The sequence below is a fragment of the Eutrema salsugineum genome, unplaced genomic scaffold, assembly GCF_000478725.1.
Source record: "Eutrema salsugineum unplaced genomic scaffold, Eutsalg1_0 scaffold_6, whole genome shotgun sequence".
In the NCBI taxonomy this organism is placed as follows: Eukaryota; Viridiplantae; Streptophyta; class Magnoliopsida; order Brassicales; family Brassicaceae; genus Eutrema; species Eutrema salsugineum.
In genome coordinates, this window is record NW_006256547.1 from 13,223,474 (window position 1) to 13,240,868 (window position 17,395).

General features: G+C 43.7%; 3 non-coding genes across 3 annotated transcripts; 1 reads left to right on the forward strand and 2 right to left on the reverse strand.

Annotated features, from left to right (window-relative positions):
- The first annotated feature begins 4,233 nt into the window (after window positions 1-4,233).
- On the forward strand, window positions 4,234-4,340 carry LOC112083727. Its single transcript, XR_002897861.1, has one exon. It is a non-coding gene; the product is annotated as a small nucleolar RNA R71 (small nucleolar RNA).
- Window positions 4,341-8,774: 4,434 nt separating this feature from the next.
- On the reverse strand, window positions 8,775-8,881 carry LOC112083589. Its single transcript, XR_002897725.1, has one exon. It is a non-coding gene; the product is annotated as a small nucleolar RNA R71 (small nucleolar RNA).
- Window positions 8,882-13,752: 4,871 nt separating this feature from the next.
- On the reverse strand, window positions 13,753-13,859 carry LOC112083679. Its single transcript, XR_002897815.1, has one exon. It is a non-coding gene; the product is annotated as a small nucleolar RNA R71 (small nucleolar RNA).
- Window positions 13,860-17,395: the final 3,536 nt, after the last annotated feature.

Below are 17,395 nucleotides of genomic sequence, written 5' to 3' on the forward strand. Positions count from 1 at the left end.
TCACATAATCCACTGCCACAAGGATATATTGATTCCCATATGAGTTTACAAAGGGGCCCATGAAGTCAATGCCCCAACAGTCGAAGACCTCCACTTCAAAGATTGGGTTTGGGGGCATTTCATTCCTTTTGGATATGTTTCCGTGCCTTTGACAAGCTTCACACCTCGAGACCACTTCTTGGGCGTCTTTGAACATGGTCGGCCACCAGAAACCGCTCTGTAGAACCTTGGCAACTGTCTTGAACGCACCTAAATGACCAACATACGATGAGCCGTGGCATTCTTGTAGCACCGGATGGATCTCTTCTTCGGCCAAGCATCGCCTATAGAGATGGTCCTTGTTAAGCACGTAAAGGTACGGCTCATCCCAATAATACCTCATCACATCTCTAAAGAACTTTTTCTTCTGATAAGTATCAAGATCCGGTGGCTCTAAACCGCAAGACAAGTAGTTCACAAGATCCGCGAACCATGAAAGGCTTCTTTCTTTGATCGTGTTGGCTTCCTCCACTTCTAGGTAAGACCTGACTAGCATAAGGGTCTCCTCCGGTAGTGCATCATCAATCGGGACCTTTTCTTCAATTCTCAACCTGGAGAGGTGATCTGCGGCTCCGTTTTCAATGCCTTTCTTGTCAAATATCTCCATATCAAACTCTTGGAGCAATAAGACCCATCTCAAAAGCCTCGGCTTAGCGTCCTTCTTAGACATTAGGTATCTCAAGGCCGCGTGATCTGTGTAAACCGTGACTTTTGATCCCACTAGATAACTCCTGAATTTGTCAAATGCAAACACAATGGCGAGCATTTCCTTCTCGGTGGTGGCATACTTTTCTTGAGCCGAGTCCACGGAGCGGCTGGCATAGTAAATCACATGGAGCTTCTTATCTTTCTTCTGCCCCAAGACAGCTCCCACGGCATAGTCAGATGCATCAGTCATCACTTCGAATGGTAAAGACCAATCAGGAGCTTGTACAATCGGTGCACTGATCAAAGCCTCCTTGATTCTCTTGAACGCTTCCTCACATTCTTCATCAAAGTTGAAATCCACTTCTTTGCACAATAACCTGGTCAAGGGCCTGGCTATCTTGGAGAAATCCTTGATGAACCGTCTATAGAACCCAGCGTGGCCAAGGAAACTTCTTATGCCTTTTACAGAATTCGGAGCTTGCAAGTTCACCATCACCTCGATCTTGGCCTTGTCCACCTCAATACCCTTCTCTGATACCTTGTGTCCCAAGACAATGCCTTCTTGGACCATGAAATGACACTTCTCCCAGTTCAAGACAAGCCTATGCTCCTCACATCGTTTGAGAACCTGAGAAAGATTAGCAAGACATTCGGAGAAAGAGGAGCCGTATACGGAGAAGTCATCCATAAACACCTCAACTTTCTCTTCAATTAGATCAGAGAAAATGTGCATCATACATCTTTGAAAAGTGGCCGGTGCATTACACAAACCGAATGGCATTCTTCTATAAGCATAAGTGCCATAAGGGCAGGTGAATGTCGTTTTCTCTTGATCTCGGGGGTCTATAGGTATTTGAAAGAACCCCGAGTATCCATCGAGAAAACAAAAATAAGGATGATTAGCTAACCGTTCAAGCATTTGATCAATGAATGGTAAAGGAAAATGATATTTTCTTGATGCAGAATTCAATTTCCTATAGTCAATGCACATGCGATGGCCGGTTATAGTTCTTTGGGCTATGAGTTCATCCTTATCGTTTTTCACCACCGTGATCCCACCTTTCTTGGGCACAACGTGTACAGGAGACACCCACCGAGAGTCAGAGATTGGATATATGATCCCTGCCTCAAGGAGCTTTAGTATCTCCTTCTTAACCACCTCTTTGAGGTTCGGGTTAAGGCGACGTTGGTGCTCAATAGAGGACATGGCTTGGTCCTCCAGGTGGATCCTGTGGGTGCATATATCAGGAGAGATTCCTCTAATGTCAGCCAAGGAATACCCTATAGCTCTCCTGAATTTCCTTATTTCATTAAGCAATGCACGTTCTTCATGTTCAAGCAAGCTATCGTTTATGATCACAGGAAAAGTAGAGTTCACGCATACCTGAGCCCTGTTGGTAGAGGTTTTAGCTCAACAGGGGGTGCGTCTGCCTCATTCCAATCAGCATCAAAGCTGCATTGGCCTGGAACAGCTTCCTCGGCCTTTGCTTCATTCTCGCGCGGTTTACCATCGGCCTTGGTATGAGTTGTCACGGCCATGATATCCCGAGGTGTCTCTTCTGTTTCCGTGGATCCCTTGCTGTCTAAGATGTCGAGGCCACTCTTCCTGAGCTCCAAAAACCTCGCCTCAGCTCCAAGTTCCCTCGGTTGGTCCAAAAGACGCTTGTACACCTCGCTTTCCTCGTTCAAGTACCCGTGCTCGCCTTGTTCACGTGTCAAGACCACTTGTAACGGATCCTCTGCGTTTAACTCTTCAAGGAGCTCATCAGCCAGCTCCTCCATTACTTCCACGTAGAAAACCTGACCTCCAATGGTCGGTTTCTTCATCATCTCCTTCACATTGAACTTCATAGTCTCGGAACCGATGTGTAGTTCGATCATTCCTCCTCTCACATCTATTATGGCTCCTGCGGTTGCTAAGAACGGTCGGCCTAAGATGATAGGGTCCAATGGTTCCTCGTCCATCTCAAGAACTATGAACTGTCCGTGGGGATTTCTATCTCACCGATCCTCAAAGGTAAATCCTCAAGCAACCCCACCGGTAATCTAACCGATCTATCAGCTAATACAAGAGAGATCTTGGCCGGCTTGTAGCTTTTGTATCCCAATCTCTTGGCCACCGTGTAAGGCATGAAGCTCACAGAAGCTCCAAGGTCACATAAACAGTTTGAGAACTTCAGGTGACCTAAGGCACACGGCAAAGTAAAGCTGCCCGGATCAGATAGCTTCCTTGGTACAGATCTCCTTTGTATTATTGCGCTGCACTCATGACTCAGTATCACCATACCCTGGAGCTCCTTTGTCTTATTGAGGATCGCGTCCTTTAGAAACTTCCCAAGCTGGGGTATAGCTAAAAAAGCATCTATAATGGGTAGGATGAGTTGCGTGTTCTCCAAGTGTTTCTCAAAGACCGCCTTGGCTTTATCTAGGATTTTCTTTTTGAAACGCCCTGGGAACGGTATCTTGGGTTGATAAGGTGGTGGTGGAACATAGGGCTTTTCAAGCTCGGTTGTCTTTTCCACCTCTTTTCCTTTGTCATTGATCGGTTCCTTCTCTAAGACCTTTTCTTTATGCGCATCATCTGAGGCTGCCTCCCCCTCTAGTTGCTCATTGGCCTCAATGAGCTTTGTTTTAGGCGTTGGAGTTTGTAATGCCTTACCACTCCTCAATGTGATGGCGTTCACATACTCTTTAGGGTTCGGCTCCGGTTTACCTGGTAGAGCCGGGCCTCTTGATGATGTAGATGCCTGGTTTTGCTTATGCTCCCTGATATCTTGCTGCATTGTCGCGTGCTGGCTCTCAACCCGTTGCTGGCCCTGTAACAGTTGCTGTAGTATCCCACAGACGTCGTTCCCCATTTGATTCTGACCCGTTCCCTGAATCTGTTGTTGATTACCCATCGGCTGCGGATGGAACCCTGGTGGAAACTTGTGTTGCTGCGGTTGGTTGTTGAAGTTGTTACTCTGAGCCGCCTGATTCTGCTGAGTGTAGCCGTGCTGTTGCCCACTGAACTGTTGCTTGGGCTGGAAGGTATTCTGAAAAGGAGCCTTTTGAGCATAGCTTTGTTGTTGTTGTTGAGCAGGGTACACTTGGTCATGAGGGTTAGCTACATTTGGGTTTCTGTATGAGAGGTTTGGGTTACCGTTGTAGTTGTTAAACCGCTGATACCGCTGCTGATTCCCTATGTAATTCAGCTCCTCTTGTGTTAGACCATCTTCATTAACATTGTCAAAACTTGGCCCTTGCTCATCAAACTCGCCTACAAAGTGTATTGGCTTTTGAGTCGCCATCAAAACTTTGTCAAGCTTGCTCTGAAGCTCTCTTATATCCTTTTTCATGCGCTGTTCATCACTAGATCCCTCTGTACGGTTTGCTCTATCAAAGTCTTCACCATACGTGTCATTAGACATGGCTAGGTTCTTGACTAGTTCCATTGCCGCATTGATCTCTTTCCCAAGAAAATTTCCATTTGAGGCTGTATCGAGTTGGTTTCTGATCTTGGGGAGTGCACCTCGGTATAAAGTACTCAAGAGGGATGCCTCTGAGAAGCCGTGGTGTGGGCATTGGTTAGTATAGCTCCTAAACCGTTCCCAAGCCTCACTAAAGCTCTCGTTGTTGTGCTGCGTGAAACTTGAGATCTGATTCCTGAGCTTAGCCGTGCGTGATGTGGAAAAGAACTTTGATAAGAACGCCAGTTTACACTGCTCCCAGGTTTGTATAGAGCCCCTCGGTATATTCTTTTCCCACTGGTGTGCTTTATCACCGAGGCTGAAAGGGAACAAGCGTAGCTTGAAGCTATCTTCGGAGACGCCATTTATCTTGGTTAAGTCGCAAACCCGATCAAATTGATCTAGATGCTCGAGAGGGTCTTCTCCAGCCAGTCCGTGGAACTTTGAGTTTTGCACCATATTGAGCAGGGATGCTTTAACTTCAAAGTTGTTGTTTTGAACTGGTGGAGCTTGAATCCCAGCTCGGTATTGGTGCGCATTAGCTCGGTCATTGTCTCCAACACAGATTGGAGGATGTTGTCTCTGCACTTGTGGCGGTGGCGGATGAACATGATGGGCTTGTTGTTGGTTTTGCTGAGCAAGCCGTTCGTTTCTTTGAGCCTGTTGCTGATTAACATAGGCTTGTTGTTCGTTTCTTCCTGCCTGCGCCTGATTAGCCTGAGCCTGGTGCTCGGCTGCCTGAGCCTGTTGCTCCATTCGCTATTGTTCTGCCATTCCAAGTCTGTCAAAGTGTCGTTCTCTCTCGTGAGTTTGCCTTTCTAATCTGTCGATGTTATCGTCGTATGGGAAAAGCGATCCTGTGCTCCGAGACCTGGTATTCATGCACCTGAAAACAAAACAAGAACTTGGAAAGGAGTTAGTAAAACAAAAGAAAGAAAAGCTTGAACTTAAGAACAAACAAGAGACTAATGCTCCTACAAGTTGGCAACGGTGCCAATTGATAACTAAGGTTTTTAAACTTGTACAAAGGGGTGTCAATCCAAGCTTGTAAACGAGACACTATCTATGTCATTTTTTCATTTAAGTCAAGACAAGAAGGTAAAAGTATGGTGACGATGATTAACAGGAAAATAACCTATAAAAGTAAATAAAAAGCAGAGATTTAAACTAAGCAAGATGCAAACAACAAACAGGTGATTCAGATGATATTAATATGCAATAAAGGAAGAGACTTTAGACAAGATAATCGACTCGGGTGCTTCCAAGCTAAACTAATGGGCTAATGAATCATTTTATCAAGCGGTTTCATTTAACCTTGAACTCAAGGCATGTTAATCTTCTCATGAAAGTATTAAACATCTAAACTGATCCTCCTTCATACCAAAATATCTTTTGAGAATCACGAATCAATCAGCAATAAAATTCAGTTCAAATATGTCATTTAAGAGAACAAACTATCACTCTCGCGATGAAAGAGTCTTAAACCCTTAACCGAGTGGTTCAGACATTTCTACAAACACTTTTGATGCGAGATATGTCTCAGATCTGAACCTCAAGTGATATGCTTGGATCCAGCCTAGAGATCTCGTCGGTTAAGGAATGAAACATGCAAGACTAGACACCTAAACCCATTAATCCACCTTGAAAGCACCCTAATCTACTTATCTAAAGTCGCTTAAATGACTACTCACTGATCATAACGAGCTCACTAAGTCCTTTGCAAGACGTGTAGCTGGTCATGATTAGGAGTTTAATTCTGATAATAAAAGGAGAATAAAGAAAGAACAAGATTCAGACGTAAAAACGAGATATCGGATTAGATTAATCCAGTTTCACAAAAGAGGTAAGTTCTTAAAGCTAAAAACAGATAAGAGATAAGATGATTAGGTTTTTGGTCCTAAAATGTATTTATAGCAAAGGGAAAGTGTCGCGGGTCAGCCCAGAACAAACCTGGTACTGAACCGCTTTCTTGGGTTGATGGGTGAGTGCCACGGTGTGTCGGAGAGTGAAGCCGAGGTCTTCATGTCGAGGGGTGCACGTGAGTCTGGATCCAAATGAAGATCTCGTGAAGAACACGCCAAGAACATGCATGAACCCTAGTCTTTGATCCATCTTCACGTGTGTGTTCTTGAGCCATCTCGTTCTTGATTCTGGGTTTGTGATAAGGGACCTCGGCATAAAATGCCGAGGTGCTTGGTGGTCGAGGGGTTCGGGAGAACAGAGTCCGGCATGCACGCCGAGGTCATTACACCGAGGTGTACGTCCAATACTTAGTTGTTTCCAGCTTCATTTCTTACGTGTGCATGCCTTGATTCCAACGTGCCGAGGCGTCAGCCCGAGGTCTAGTTCAAAATACTCCCAAGATATGATCCTTGGCTTGAGCAATGTCGAGGTTCTGATGCCGAGGCTTGAGAAAATACTTAGCGTGTATCACAACTCATTTGGGCTCGTTTCGACCATATTGCCTTCCGGAAACAGTAGCTTTCAACACACGACTCCAAATGCTCTGAGACCAGTCCCATAGTCAAGATGACTCAATAGGCTCGAACTTTGGTGAAGAAACCGTCGGAGCTTGGGAAGTGGAAGGTTTCCTGGATTTCACATCTTTGCACCGTATTGAAATCACCGGAAAACAGGCTTTTTGGACCGATGTGAACTCCGGAGACTTTATCTTTCAAACCACTGCTCCTAACCAATCGATTCCAACTGTCCTGAGAAGTTCTTACACAGATCTCAAACTTTTATGAAGACCAGGCAAGCTAATTTGGTCCGGAAAGGCTCCGTCCGCCGTGATCTTTGGACTCCGCCGTTTGGTTCTCGAATGCGCGTAATGCTGTTGCATCTTCCGGAAACTGTATCTTTCTCTCCACTGGTCCGAATTGGATGATTCCGATCGTTCTGGGATCTTTGCTTGATTGTCTCCAACTTTTATGAAGGCCCCGCCAACTGATTCGGACCGGAAGGTTCCCCGGATTGCTGATCTTTGAAATGTGCGGACAAGGACAGATTTTGGTCCATAAAAGCTTCCCGCGGTAAGGAAAATGACCGAGGGCTGTGTACCGCGGTAAGCTTTTTGGTCGTAAATCTCTCTCGCCTCGGCCAAAAACTCAACCCGTGGTATTTTGCACCCGATACTCTACCCAGGCTGATTTTGGTCGATCGGTAAGGATTTTGGCCGGTAATGAGCGATCGGTAAACTTTTTGACCGAGGTTTCTGTCCGGCCAGTACGCGATTTGGCCGAGAAATTCCTCCAAGCGGTTTTCACCATTTTTGACCCTTTTTTCACCGTTTTCTTCTCTGCTCCTATTCTTAAGCTCCAAATGACTTCCAAAGCATCTTATAAAGGCTTCAAAACATGCAAAACTCTTTGGGACCTAATGCAAGCCCTAAATCCTATTTTCATGCCTAAAGACTCAATTTACATGGGAAAACATATGATGAGGACTCTAAAATGCACTCTAAATGATGTAAAATATAGACATATCACTTGATCATATGGTTCATTAGCTCACTAGTTTATCACTGAAGGCACCCTAATCCACTATCATGTCTAAGACCTTTCTCATCATCATACATACATTCTCATCTCATTTAGCTCATTTATTTGCTTGTTTAAGTTGATCATTAGCTTTAATCCTTGCTTTTCCATTCTTAGTTGTCATTAATCATCAAAACTTCACTCATTTGGCTTGAATTAAGAACTGATACTGTATCTAAGTGTCTACACATGATGGATTGATACCCTTTGTACTGCAAAGTGACAAAAGGGATTGATAACCCCTCATTTAGAGCCTTGAAAACTCTAAGTTATCAATTGGCGCCGTTGCCAAAGTGTGATAGCATTGAGATTGTGTCATTTCTTGAGATCAAGCATTCTCTTTTGTGTTTTCTAATTTCTTTCAAGTTCTGGTTGTGAATTTCATGTGCATGAACACCAGGTCCAGATCAAGAAGCTGTGGTCCACCTTTCCCCTTAAACGACAACATTAAACTTTTGGTACCAAGGAGGAGAAGGGACAGGCGTGGCAGACAGATTGATCAGGCTGATATGGAAGACCAAAGAGAGCATCTGGTGGACATAGAACAACCGGTTCAGGAGCAACAGGCTCAGGGTAATGGAGCTGGTAATGGAGTTGGTCAAGGGTTACATCAGGGTAATGTTCATCAGGAACAAGTGCATCAACAGCAACCCTATGTCCACCAGGGACAAGCTCCAGCTGATCAGCAGAGCATCAGGCCAATGCACAGCAAAGACAACAGGTGCACCACCAACATCAGCCCTTCCAACACCAGCAAAGGAGATATGAGCAACCACAGGTGTATGTTGGAGAGAATGACAGGGCAAATGCTCAAAAACTTTGAAGTGAAGGCATCCTTGTTGAATATGGTCCAGAACTCAAGTTCCATGGCTTAGCAATGGAAGATCCCTTGGAACACTTGGATCAATTTGATAAAGTGTGTGACCTGACAAAGATAAATGGAGTTTCTGAAGACAGTTTCAAGCTAAGATTATTCCCCTTCAGTCTTGGTGACAAAGCTCACCAATGGGAGAAGAATCTTCCAAGAGGCTCCATTCAAACCTGGGAGCAATGCAAGCAAGCCTTTCTATCTAAGTTCTTCTCCACCTCCAGAACTGCTAAACTAAGGAATCAAATCTCTAGCTTCACTCAGAACAGCAATGAGAGTTTTGGTGAAGCATATGAGAGATTCAGGAGCTACACAAACCAATGCCCATACCATGGGTTTAGTGAGGCTTCTCTTCTCAGCACACTTTATAGAGGAGCTCTTCCCAAGATTAGAAACCAGCTGGATACTGCTTCCAATGAGTACTTTCTGGGTAAGGAGATTCATGCTGCTTTAGAGCTAGTGGAGAACTTGGCAATGATCAATGACACTTATGGTGAAGACTATGACAGATCAAATAGATCTGAAGGTTCAAGCTCAGAACAGAGGCTCAGTAGAGAAGTTAAGGAGTTGAGGAGTGAATTGGACAAGTTGAAATTCACAACTCAGAAGCCAATGCATTTTGTTGGTGAGTATGAGGAACCTTCTCAAATCTTTGCGAACATAAGTGAAGAAGGTCTAACCCAGGAAGAGCTTAACTACATTGGGAATCAGAGGTTCCAGAGATATCAGTATGGCAATGCAAATCAGAACCTCTCTTACAGGAACCCCAATGTAGCTAACCCACAAGACCAGGTCTATCCCAATTCTCAAGCTCCAAAGAACTTTGTTCCCAAGAACAACTTTCAAGGGTCTTTTCAACCCAAGAATCAGTTTGCTCAGAATCAGGGTTTTGGTCAGCAACAGCAACCATTTCAGGGTACTGGTTTCAATTCACAGCAGCAGCCAAAGGCACCACCAGGGTTTGGTCCACCACAGTTCCAGCAGCAAGCGCCGGTTCAACAACAGTTTCAGCCACCAATGGTTCAGCAGCAGCCACAGATGGGGTCAGATATGGTTGGTATTCTGCACCAACTACTGCAGGGTCAACAGATATTTGCAAGCCAAAATGCAGCCATGCAGCAGGAAATCAAGGAACTGAAGCAAAACAAGGCCTCAAGCTCAAGGACCCAAGGTCACCTACCTAGAAACCATAACCCAACCCCAAGGAATATGCTAAGGCCAACTGAGGAGTGGAAAGGAGTTACCTGGTATTGAGAACAACAATGTGATCATTGAGGACAATGATCAAACTGAGGGGTAGGCAGCCTTAAAAGATGATCAAGTTGCTGAGAAATCAAAGAAAGAAAAGGGTAAAGAGGTAGCAAAGGAACCTGAACCAGAAAAGACATATGTGCCACCACTTCCATACCAACCCAAGCTCCCATTTCCAGGGAGATTTAAGAAGCAACTTGTTGATAAGGCAAGAGCTGTATTTGAGAAGGCACTCAATGAGACACCACTCACTATGCCTCTCATTGATGCATTCCTAATGATGCCAAAGATGGGTAAGTTCTTGAAGGATGCCATTCTGAACAAGACTAAAGAGCTTCAAGGCATGGTGGTACTAAGTCATGAATGCAGTGCTATCATTCAGAAGAAGTCCATTCCAAGAAAGTTAACTGATCTAGGGAGTTTCACACTGCCTTGTGCCATTGGACCTCTTCTATTCTCTGGATGTCTTTTTGATCTAGGAGCATCAGTCAGCTTGATGCCATTCTCCATAGCAAAGAAGCTGGGCTTTAGAGTCTTCAAACCTGCAAGGATCTCTCTTATCCTTGCAGATAGATCAGTTAGATTGCCTGTTGGTATGTTGGAAGATCTACGTGTCAAAATAGGTGGTTTTGAGGTTCCAACTGATTTTGTTGTGCTGGAAATGGATGAGGAACCAGTTGATCCTCTTATCTTGGGCAGGCCATTCTTGGCTACTGCAAGAGCTATTATTGACGTGAGAGGTGGGATCATAGAGCTTTAACTTGGGTCTGAGAAGCTCAAGTTTGATGTGAATGAGATGATGAAGAAACCCACCATTGAAGGTCAATGCTTTTATGTGGAGACAATGGATCAGTTGGCTGATGAGTTGCTTGAGGAACTGAACACTGAGGATCCTCTTCAAGCTACTCTAACTCAAGAACAAGGAGACAATGGGCTCTTAGCAGAAGAAAGTGAGGGGTATAAGTTGTATTTGGACAATGCTAGAGAAGTTAGTCCTGAGACAAGGTTTTTGGAACTGGAACAAAGTGGCTCTGAGGTCTTGGCTATCAAAGGAGCAGAAATGAGCCAATGCAGCTTGGACAAGGATTGGAATGATGCTGATGCACCCCCCAGTTGAGCTCAAGCCTCTACCAACAGGGCTCAGGTATGCATTCTTGGGCTTAAACTCCACATATCCAGTAATCATCAATGATAGCTTATTAGAGCATCAAGAGAGTGCATTGCTTAGTGAGATAAGAAAGTTCAGGAGAGCCATAGGATACTCTTTGGCTGATATTAGAGGGATCTCTCCTGACATTTGCACCCACAGGATACACCTAGAGGACCAATCTATGTTCTCTATTGAGCATCAGCGACGCCTTAACCCAAACCTTAAGGAGGTGGTTAAGAAGGATATACTCAAGCTTCTTGAGGCAGGGATAATTTACCCAATCTCTGACTCAAGATGGGTGTCTCCTGTTCATGTTGTGCCCAAGAAGGGTGGTATCACAGTGGTTAAAAACGAGAAGGATGAGCTGATAGCTACTAGAACTGTCACAGGACACAGAATGTGTATAGACTATAGAAAGCTCAATGCAGCCTCTAGGAAGGATCATTTTCCTTTGCCTTTCATTGATCAGATGTTAGAGAGGCTTGCAAACCACCCCTTCTTTTGTTTTCTTGAAGGGTACTCGGGGTTCTTTCAAATCTCCATAGACCCCCGTGATCAAGAGAAAACAACATTCACTTGCCCGTATGGCACATTTGCATACAGGCGAATGCCTTTTGGTCTCTGTAATGCCCTGCCACATTTCAACGTGGCATGATGCATATATTCTCTGACATAATTGAAGAGAAGTTGGAGGTGTTCATGGATGATTTTAGTGTCTATGGCTCCTCCTTCTGGGATTGTCTCTCTAATTTGTCACAGGTCTTGGAGAGATGTGAGCAGCATAACTTGGTGCTGAATTCGGAGAAATGCCACTTCATGGTGCAGGAAGGAATTGTACTTGGGCATAAGATATCTGAGAAGGGCATAGAGGTTGACAAAGCAAAAGTGGAAGTAATGGTGAATCGGCAAACCCCCACTTCAGTCAAAGGGATAAGGAGTTTCCTTGGGCATGCAGGGTTTTACAGAAGATTTATCAAAGACTTCTCAAGAATTGCCAGGCCCTTGACAAGGCTGTTGTGTAAAGAAATTGATTTCATCTTTGATGCTGAATGTGAAGAGGCCTTCAAGATGATCAAGGATGCATTAGTCAGTGCACCAATTGTCCAAGCCCCAGACTGGTCTCTTCCTTTTGAGGTTATGACAGATGCATCTGATTTTGCAGTTGGGGCTGTACTTGGCCAGAGGAAAGATAAGAAGCTTCATGTCATCTACTATGCCAGTAGAACACTTGACTCTGCCCAAGAGAAGTATGCTACCACTGAGAAGGAAATGTTGGCAATAGTCTTTGCCTTTGATAAATTCAGAAGCTACCTGGTGGGATCAAAAGTCATTGTATATACTGATCATGCAGCCCTCAGGTATCTGATTGATATATTCATAAATCACATCTTTTAGTGTACATATTTTAGTCCAAATCATGTCTTATCTCATGCATTTTAGGTCTTTAGGCATTGTTTTAGGACTTAGAAGATTGCATTAGGTCCAAGAGAGTTTTGCATGGTTTGGAGTGTTAAACAGGTGCTTCTGGAGCCTATTTGGAGTGGAGGATGTGATTAAGATGAAGAAATGGAGTTGAAATGATCAAAAATGGTGAAAAGGAGCAATTTTGGGTTTCTCGGCAAAATGCTGTACTGATGGCCGAAGATTCTCCGCCAAAATCCCTCCCGCGGGTAGCTTTCTCGGCCAAAAACACGTACCGCGGTCAAGTCTCTCGGCCAAAAATCCCGGGTGCAGTTACATTTCCAAAATCGCGTCATCGGAAGCTCTTGCCGGCCGATTCAGCTTACAGGGTCTTCAGCAAAGTTAGAGGTTTAGCTTTTATCATCTTTATTATCACCATCATCTTGTTGAGCTTGCTTTAATTACTTCCTTATCATTGCTTGTTTGTTTCTTGTTTATGATTTCATTTGTTACTTGTTATCAAAAACCTGTCTTTGATCACTTGACTTAAGAACTTATCACATAAACTAGTGCCTAACTACCACACATATGGATTGAAACCCCTTATACTACTTTGACAAGGGGATTGATAACCTATCTAAGACCTAAAAATCTAAGTTATCAATTGGCGCCGTTGCCATATTGTGTGGGGATTGTTAGCATTAGTTTCTGATATAGTTTTTGAGATCAAGTTTCTTTTGTTTTACTGATCACCTTTCAAGTTCTGTCTTTGTTTTCAGGTTTATGATCACAAGAAGCCAAGCCAGAAGACAAAGAGAAAGAGCTGTTCACTTGGAGAGGTTAGGAATGAATCAGCAAGTTTGGAATGAGCATCAGGCTCAAGAAGCTGATCACGGTCAAAGAGCTGGTAATGGGATTGGAATTCAAGTTCAACAGGCTCAGGTCCATCAGGGACACGCTCAGGATAACCAGAACCAAGACCGACCTAAGGTTAATCCACCACAGCCCCACCCAAATCCACCCAGACGTCATCAGCCTCCACCAGTCTTTGTTGGTGAGAATGACCGAGCTTATGCACACCAATATGGAGCATGAATCAGGCCACCTCCTGTCCAAAACAAAAACTTTGAGGTGAAGGCCTCTTTGATCAATATGGTTCAGAATCAGAAGTTCCATGGCTTACCTATGGAGGATCCCTTGGAGCATCTGGATCAGTTTGACAGAGTTTGTGATCTCACTAAGATCAATGGGGTATCTGAAGACAGCTTCAAACTGAGATTGTTCCCATTCAGCCTTGGAGATAAGGCACATCAGTGGGAAAAGAACCTCCCAAGAGGATCCATCCACACATGGGAGCAATGCAAGATTGCCTTTCTATACAAGTTCTTCTCAAGCTCAAGGACTGCAAAGCTAAGGAACCAGATTTCCAGCTTCACTCAACATTCTAATGAAACCTTTGGAGAAGCTTTGGACAGGTTTAGAAGCTACACAAACAAGTGTCCACATCATGGCTTTTCAGAAGCCTCTCACCTTAGCACTTTGTATAGAGGAGCTGTTCCTAAGATCAGGATTCAGTTGGACACAGCATCAAATGGAAATTTCTTGGCAAAAGAAATCAATGCAGCTATGGAACTTGTTGAAAACTTAGCCATGAGCCAAGACACTTATGGGGAAGATTATGATATAAGCTATAAAGGAGAAGATTCTGGTAGACACCAAGGGCTGGAAGAGAAGATCAAAGTGCTGAATATCAAGCTTGACAAAGCCCTAGCTGCCACTCAAAAGCCTATAAACTATGTGAGTGAGCAACAATGGTTACAAGTTCAATGGTTACAACAACTTCAATAAACACCAGAACTTGTCCTATAGGAGCAACAATGTGGCCAACCCCCAAGACCAAATATACACTCCTCAAAGCTTTTTTCAACAGAATCAGTACCAAGATAACTCCCAAGGTCAACAGGGTTTTCAGCAACCAGCGGTTCAGAATCAAGGGAATAGCTTCACAAATCAAGTCAGCCTACAACAAAGGCCACCACCTCCTGGTTTTGCCCCACCACCTGTTCAACAAAGTCCTGATTTTAATGTTGTTCTTCACCAGCTCTTAATAGGACAACAAAAGATGGTATCTGACCTGGAGACACTAGGAGCTGAAATAATGGCTATTAAAAAGAACAAGGGCATCTGCACTTCTGAACCACAAGTCTCTCTTCCTGGTAAAGCTCTTCAAAACTCAAAAGATTATTGCAATGCCATCTACTCCAATGATGACCATTCAGCTGCTGTGCAAGAGATTGAAGACCTCCTTTATGGTCAAGTTTGTAATGAGAATGCACACACCCATGTGGATGAGGACGCCATTATAGATGACTTCATGGGCTTCCTACATGAACTCAATGAGGACATTAAGGAAGAAAGTGTGGGGGCAGCCGGTTCAGTTTTTTCTGTTCAGAAAGGGAATGATTCAGAGTCTCTTGAAACAAAGGAGCTGCCAACTAATCAAGCAATGCCAACAGATAGTGCCTCCACCTCTGAATCAACTCAGATGAAGCCCACCTCCCTCCCAAAGCTAGGCAATCCAGAGAAATTCACTATCTCTTGCACTCTTGGAAACTTTAGGGTTGAGAATGCTTTGTGTGACTCAGGGTCAAGTGTTAGCATAATGTCTAAGGACATGACGGAGAAGCTAAAGGTCAAGTCTATAACGTCCTACCCTTCTTCTATCACCTTTGGTGATTCCTACTCCAAGAAACCATATGGATTTTTAGAAGACTATCCACTTCAATTTGGTGAATGTGTAATTCCCACCGATTTTGTCATCATGAAGATGAAGAAGACCAAAGAGCTCCCCATATTTCTTGGAACTGCATTTCTCAACACCACTGGTGCAATGATTGACTTTGATACTCAAAGAGTGGTGCTTACAAAGGTGGATAAGGATGCCTTTTACCATGTTCAACCACCTTTAGCTGAATTTTGTGGATCAGTTGTCCAAGATATAGAACCGCCTAAGGTACTTGAGATGAAGTATGTGGGAAGTGCTGGGATTTTAGGTGGATCCCAATCTCTTTCAGCTGTGGAAAATGAGAAAGAACCCCACATCAACTCTGGTTACAAGTATGAGAATGGAGGGCCATTGATCAGAGAAAAAGATATCTTGCTCTCATGGTCTCCTACACTTAATGATCTAAGGATGATTAACACCAAAAGTGATGGCTCAGCATCAGAAGACAAGAGTATTGAACCTGCTCTTTCTTCCCAAGACTTTGATCTCACTCCTTGGGTTGATGATGATGGTTCTCTGAAGTATAAGCTGGATTGCAATGGGAAACCAGGTCTGTTTGCTGAAGTGAGGGCATGTCTCACAAAGGCCATCTTTGATAAAGACCCAGATGGTATTCAAGAGCTGGTGGACAAAGGTCTCAAGATGGGATCTCATGGACAAGGGTCTAATGGTTCCCAAAGGCAGCAAACCAACTCAGCTTTCTTGCTCAGGACCATTGAAGTGCTGAAAAGCATCAGTGCTCAACCTCACCCCAACTAAAAACAGGTTTTTCAAAGTCAAACTTAGTGACTTTAAACAAATTGCTCTTGGGAGACACCCCAAGCTTATCCTTGTATATAATCTTCTTAATCTTTTCTCTTATTTTTCATGTTTTAGGATATTTTGATGGGTTTTGTGAAGTGTGGGGGAAAAGACTTGTTGGTGAGTGGAAAAAGGTGAGATGAGTGGAAAAGAGAAAGTGGAAATAGCTAGGGGAATGAAAGAAAAAGAAATCAGTCTTGGAGTTTTGAGTTAAAGAAAGTGAGCTCTGGTGTCTTGAAAAGAAAGAGTCTAGCCTCTAAGTAAAAGGAAAAGAAAAGAAGTCAAAGAGCTCAAATGTTTTGAAAAGAAAGAAAAAGAGGCTAGAGGTTGCAAAAGAAAAAGAGCTGTGTAAAGTTTGAACTCCAAGACTTGAGAGTGAAAATGAAAAGTAAGTCCCTAGTGAAAGGAAAATAAGTGTGAAAAGTGAGGTTCTTGAGAGAGTGAGCAAGTGAGAAAGCTTTGAGTAGAGTGTGGGGTGTGATGAGTCTTTGCCCTTGTATGCATAGGTTGCTTTTTACCTTTAGCATTCTGCCAAAGTTTGATCATTCATAGAGAGATCCCTTTGCTGCATCAAACCCGCTTGAACACTGATGAGATCATTTTAATCTCATAGCCTCTCCCTAGCCAAGCCAGCTTGTTTAAACATTGCATGATTAGATTCACCTGATAAAAGCTTAATGAATGTGAAAGAGTTGAGAGAGAGAAGAACTTGTGGAGATTCCTTGTTGAGTTGATATATATCTAAGTATGGCTTTGCATTGCATAATTGAGCATGAACTTATATTCTCATTGTGATCACTTCTCTCAAAAAGGAAATATGAACTCCCAATGCATTCAACCTCTCTCTCTCATTAGTTCTTTTTGCTTGAGGACAAGCAAAGGATAAGTGTGGGGGAGTTGATATATTCATAAATTACATCTTTTAGTGTACATATTTTAGTCCAAATCATGTCTTATCTCATTCATTTTAGGTCTTTCGGCATTGTTTTAGGACTTAGGAGATTGCATTAGGTCCAAGAGAGTTTTGCATGGTTTGGAGTGTTAAATAGGTGCTTCTGGAGCCTATTTGGAGTGGACGGTGTGATTCAGATGAAGAAATGGAGTTGAAATGATCAAAAATGGTGAAAATGAGCAATTTTGGGTTTCCCCGCAAAATGCTGTATTGATGGCCGAAGATTCTTGGCCAAAATCCCTCCCGCGGGTAGCTTTATTGGCCAAAAACACGTACCGCGGTAAAGTCTCTCGGCCAAAAATCCCGGGTGCAGATACATTTTCGAAATTGCATCACCGGAAGCTCTTGCCGGCCGATTCAGCTTACAGGGTCTTCAGCAAAGTTGGAGATAATTGAGTCAAGAACCCAGGACAGGTTGAATAAAGGCATTTGGATCACTGAGCTGAAAGATACGGTCCCCGGAAGACAGACCTCTCTCGCATCCATTCCAGAGCAATCAGATACTCCTGAAT